The sequence below is a fragment of the Scyliorhinus canicula genome, chromosome 17 (assembly GCF_902713615.1).
Source record: "Scyliorhinus canicula chromosome 17, sScyCan1.1, whole genome shotgun sequence".
Taxonomy (NCBI): Eukaryota; Metazoa; Chordata; class Chondrichthyes; order Carcharhiniformes; family Scyliorhinidae; genus Scyliorhinus; species Scyliorhinus canicula.
The window spans coordinates 55,213,875-55,220,308 of NC_052162.1; positions in this window are offsets into that span (position 1 = coordinate 55,213,875).

Consider the following 6,434-nt stretch of genomic DNA (forward strand, 5'->3'; position numbering starts at 1 on the left):
TTGGTGGGTGTGGGGTATTGCCCATGGGTGAGGGGTGTGGGGGCTCAAGTTCACTTGGTCATCGGGGTACCCGTTAAAAATTCCAGCCCGATCCCAGTGTTCAGCCCCACAGTGATGAAAAAATTATTTGGGCTAAACAGGTGAGAAACTCCCCAGGACACAGAAAAGTGATGAAGTGTTGTTAGATAGAGATAGGAAGCTTGCTGGCAGAGTTGGCGGGAAACTTGCAGCAAGCTCAGCACCAATGTATTTAGGGGGTTGAATTCTCCACGGCGCTCCAGATTTCTGGTTCAGCACACCAGCGGGATACTCCTTTTCGCCGGCTGGTCAATGGGATTTCTCATTGTGGGGCAGCCCCATGCTATGGGGAAATGCCCGGGCTGCCGGCAAGACGGAGAATTCCGCCGGCGGAGATTCCAGCCCCGGGTCTTTGTTAAATTTCACCCCAAGTGTCATTTTGGGCAAGTTTGGCAGGTGATTCCTGTCGGGATAAGCAAATCACATGTTTGGGATTTGATTTATTGAACGTGCTGCTATTGACGCGACTGCCAAAATCCAACTCGCAAGATTTTGAAATCTTCTCACTCATTTGGCATCAGGAATGCGTACTTTCTCATCCTGCTTACAACCTCAACCTGTATTCCTCAAAAAGATTATTTTGTTAATACCAGGGATGTGGTGGAAGAAACACAAGAATGTAAACACGTCAGGATAAAATAATCCTAATTTGTGTATACTTGCTGTATATTGGAGGCTGGTTTCGCTCAGTTGGCTGGACAGCTGTTTCGTGATGCAGAGCAAGATCAACACCGTGGGTTCAATTCCTGTATTGGCTGAGGCCCCGCCTTCTCAACCGTGTCCCTTGCCTGAGGTGTGGTGATCCTCAGGTTAAATCACCATCAGTCAGCGCTCTCTTCCCGCCCCCCTCCTCCCGCAAAGGGAAAGTAATCTATGGTCAGCTGGGACTATGGCGACTTTACTTTTATACTTGCTGTGTGCAAAGCTGTAGGAATATCCTTTCTCCCATATGCCTGTGAGACATGGACTACTTACTCCAGATACAGATTGTGGTTGGATAGGTTCCATATGAACTAAATTCGTAACACCAGATCAAATGAGTGGGCCAGGTGCCCAACATTGAGGTACTTCAAAAACCAGAAATGTCTGTAATTGAAGCACTCCTGATCAGTGACGAGCTTAGATGGAGTGGACATATAGTATGTATAACTGACAATAAAATTCCTAAGGTGGCCAGGTAATCACAATGTAAATTTGGACACCGCTTTATAGGTGGGCCATGATTGAGGTTTAAGGACGCATTGAAGGTAAATCTCAGGAAATGTGGCATGTTTACCAGGCTGGAAGAAAAATGCATAAGAAAGAATTGCTTGGAGAGCAATATCAAGGACTGGTGTTTCTTTTGAACAAAAGAATACAGGCAGCTAACGACAAAATACAAACTAGAAAGACTGGGCAGTTCTGGCAAATTGAAACAGCTTATGCCCGCTCAGACTGTAGAAAGGAATGCAGATTGGAGGCGAGATTCGAGATTCAACAGAAAAGTATCATTTTGGGTGAATTTGGCGGGGTGTTCCCTGACTGTCGGGTTGTTGAGATCGCGCCCATATTCAATGGCACTTGTGCCAAAAATGAGCCTCCAAGTGAGTCTTGCCATTACTGACTGTCTCGCCGTCTGATTCGCGCTCCAGCGTCTTGAGCTAACAAGGGGAAATTGCTTTTAAATGCTCCCTTACCACTCTCTCCCAGTCAACACATGGCAGTGCGCAGACCTGATCCTTGCTTGGAGATGCCGAGCTGGCCAGGCTTCTCGACGCTATTGATGCAAAATGAGACATCTTGTTCCCCCCTGAGGGGGTTGGAGGCCCAGCAGCAGGGTCAGTAATGGTGCCTGGGAAGCAGCAGCAATGGCTGTCAGTGCAGGCAGCATGACCAAGAGGGCCGCCATCCAATGCCGGAAGACCAACGACCTCCACTGATTTACAAAGTTGCCATCTCTCTCCTGGCAACAGTTCCGCCATCCTCCCTCAAATTCCCAAACACCCCCCACCCCCACACAGATCACTGGCTGACACCTCACACCCACCCCACACCGATCTTCGTGCTTGTTCCTCAGACCCCCCGGCACCCACCAGCACAACTCCTTCGTATCCAGGTGCGGTGCCCACATGGCACCTGTTATAGGCCCATCAGGCATGAGGCTCACAATGCCGTGATATTCAGGAGGGGGTGTCAGGTACATTCCAGTGACTACATAGCCGATTGGAGGAGTCCCAAAGGCTTTGGTTGCAGGCGATGTTACCGAACATGCGTGGTATTGAGGCCAACACTGCTAGGGTAGGGACTGCAGTGGAATGCTTGGAAGGTGGCATCTACATCTTGAGTGATGCCCAAGGGATTGCTCGGTGTGTGCTGACCATGGCTGAGGGCCTCTACATCATGTCACAGACACAGATGGACATCGCTGAGGGCATCAACACCATGGTGTAGACAATGGGGAGCCGCCAGGGCTGGCCTGGCCAGATGACACAGAGGCCTCTGGAGCTCACTGCAACTGCCCCTCCATCCCATGGAGACCTCCAGGGCCCTACAGGCACTCAGGGAGGAGGAATTGCTGGAGGCCAGCCCATGACCTTCCACCAAGGAGACGGTGGCAGTCCTCAATTCTCCTGAATACCCTCTCCTGACACTGGTGCATCTCAAGGGCAGACCAGGGTAGCACAGCGACGCCAGTGACACCCGTGAGTCGACCGGGACCTCCGACTCCAGGCCTTGCAGAGGACGTTCGCCAAGGGTATCGAAAGCCATAGAACACGGAAAGCAACAGGCTGCTTCCATCTCTGATGTGCATCCTGGGGACACACCTCTACCATGAAAGGTCAAGAAATTTGAGCAACACTCTGGGCACTTGAGGGGGGTGGGGGCACAATCTGTAGCTAGTGAGAATGGAAATGTAATTGTTTCACAATTAATACATGTTTCACCTGATACATGTGAAGCCTCTTGTCACATTAGACTTCATGGCGAGCCTGCCTGCACCACCACCCCCTGTTGCCCTCTGGTTTGGGGGAGGGATAATGGTTGAGTGGAAGGACATAGACTCGTCCTCTGTGAATCTGGTGAAGATGATAGCCTCCCTGATTATCCGGGCGTGCTGGACCATTGTCTGTCCTCCACCGTTCGACTGCTCCTACGGCTCCTCCCTAGGCTTGTCCTCCAGCCCCTCCTGATCCGCCTCCTCCTCAGATGAGGCCACATGTCCCTCTTCCTCAACCTCCAGCATGTTGCCCTGCTGCTGTGCCAGGGCACAGCAGACCACCATAAAAAGGGAGAACCTCTGGGGATGTACTGCAGGACACCACCAGAGTGGCCTAGGCATCCAACTGCATTTTGAGCAGTCTGATGCACCGTTCAATGACAACATGGTGACAGCATGGGCCATATTATATTGGGTCTCGGCCTCAGACTCTACACTCGCTTTATCAGCCAGAATCTCAGTGGGTAACCCTTGTCCCCCAAGAGCCAACCTGTCATCCTGGGCTGGTCCTTGAAGACACCGGAAACCTCCGAGTGTCCCAGGATGTAGCTGTCCTATACCACTCCCAGGGTGGCATGCATGATATGGAGGTGAGGTTGTACACAATCTGAGCATTCAGGGAGTGGAAGCCCTTCTGTTAATAAAGGGCATGCCTTGATGCCTCGTACATGCAAGGCGACATGTGTGCCATCTATTGCCCCCTTGACCTGGGGCATCCCAGCGGTGGCAGAGAATCCGACATCTTGGCCGGTGTGGTCCAGATTGAAGGTGATGTAGTTGGATCCCTGGGTATAGAGGGCATCCATGACCTCGCAGATGTACCTGTGGGTTATAGCTTGAGAAATAATAATATTCTTTATTAGTGTCACAAGTAGGCTTACATTACCATTGCAATGAAGTTACTGTGAAAATTCCCTAGTCTTCACATGCCTGCGCCTGTTCGGATACACTGAGGGAGAATTCAGAATGTCCATTTCATCTAACAAGCACGTCTTTCGGGACTTGTAGAAGGAAACCGGAGCACCCAGAGGAAACCCACGCAGACACTGGGAGAACATGCAGATTTTGCACAGACAGTGACCCAAGCCGGGAATCGAACCTGGGTCCCTAGCGCTGTGAAGCAACAATGCTGCTCGCACAGGTCCCCGTTTGAGCCTTGGAATGAGCTGCTTGCATAAAAGTTCAGGGTTGCGGTGACCTTAATAGATAGAATTTACAGTGCTGAAGGAGGCCATTCGGCCCATCAAGTCTGCACAGGCTCTTGGAAAGAGCACCCTACCCTATCCCCATAACCCAGTAACCCCACCCAACACTAAGGGCAATTTTGGACACTAAGGACAATTTATCATGGCCAAGCCACCGAACCTGCACATCTTTGGACTGTGGAAGGAAACTGGAGCACCCGGAGGAAACCCACGCACACACGGGGAGGATATGCAGACTCCGCACAGACAGTGACCCAAGCCGGAATCGAACCTGGGACCCTGGAGCTGTGAAGCAATTATGCTATCCACAATGCTACCGTGCTGTCTTGGGACCAGGTGAGCTCTTACTCCACAGGGTACTAAATCTGCGAGGGTATGGCTCAGGTGCCGCACTGTCTCTCTGCTGAGATGGAAGTCTCCTGCGGCACATGCTGATCGTCATCACGTCGAAAGACCAGCGATGTCTGTACACCGTGGACCATCACTGGCCTCCCCCTCTGGGTTTCTCCTCAGCCTGATGGGCGGCTGGATCTGCAGGATGTGTGGCAACTCCCTTCACATGGGGTGACCCCAGAACTCTGCAGGGAACATTAGGCAGGCTATGCTCCAGTGCCCTCCCCCTTAGGTTTTGATCACAAGAGGACCCCCAATGCTGAAGCCCGATTCTTTAGTGTTTGATTGTTGGTAGCTGTCTCTGTAGTGCTGATGCTCCGAGAGTTCAGGCACAATGTTCAGACTTCAAAGTTTCCTTGAAATCTAATCATCCTCGGAGGCATGGCACGTGTACCGTTGAGTAGGAACTTCAGAGCCGAGAATATTTTGTTTACTAATGGTCAATGGTAACAAAGATTTGAAAATCAACGACGTAACATTCCACATATCACACTAACCATTAAACAAGGAAACACAACAGTCCATATTTGTACCGATACAAAGCTATAACAGCTCATTTTCACAAAGAAAACAAACTTACGGTATTACCCCTCACAGGTTCCTCAATAGAAACAGAGAACAAGTCTGAGAATGTGTTATCATATCCAGAGCTTTGTCGTAGGAATGATCTGTCCTCAATGTGTTACTTGTTCCACATATCAATGCCACTGCCCATCCAGGAACCTCAGCTGTGCAGGCCCTCCCGCCTGGCCCAATCTCACCAGAACTAAATCCCAGCATCCACACATTCCATTGGCACTCAAGGTGCAGTTGGCTTCCGGCGTATTTAACCTGAGGTGACGTGCCAGTTACATGCAGCATTCACCAAACCAGCAACAAAAGCATCAGCAATCTGCATAAAGCATTTCTTTAATGGCATTTTCAGATGGCCCATATGGAACAAAGTCGTGCAAGAGGTCCCACAGCTGCTTCATGCTTCAAACTGGATTGCCTTCTGGACTCATACGTTCCCAAGGGCCGGTGCAGACTCAATGGGCAGAATGGCCTCCTTCTGCACTGTAGGGGTTCTATAAATACTCATTTACTACAGTCCTCAAGTTATTATACAGCCTCTTTGCATCCTTCCATGGCAACAGTATCAAAATATAATGAACTAAAGCAATTGCAGTTGAATATTCTCGTTATATAATGCACAGTGTTGCTTAGGTTGAAAAGAAAAGGAATTAAGCAATTTTGAACAATTCTGAATTTGAATTTTGACATTGTCTGGATTATAACATAACGGGCAGAAGTACCTTTTGTTGCTGACAAATGTATTTGATGCCTTCAGAACGCATACGGTCCAAATGTAGAACTAATGCATCATTTTTAATCAAAATTCTGGCCAAACGTAAAAACTTTACATTAATTAGCTCCAGGTAATCTCGATGCAATTTTACAGGCCAATTTTAGAGAGAATTATTTAGGATACTTAAAATTTCCCTCCCTCAGGAGTTTAAAAAGCAAATCTCTATAAAACACAAAAGAGCTAACTAACCGTTTAAGTATCAGGTCAGGTGATTTGTTGCATCAATTACTTCCTTCCAGTCACAGATGAGCATCTTTATTGCCTCCACAATTGTTCTGACACAGAATTCCAGTAACTAAGTAGGAAATAGTACTACACGTAGCATTATATAGACAGTTTCAGGACCCGTTTGCAGAAATTGTGGAATTACAAGTTCTACAAAACTTATTAGGAAGAAATTATAGTCAAACGTGTTCGTCTTTTTCTTTTGTGT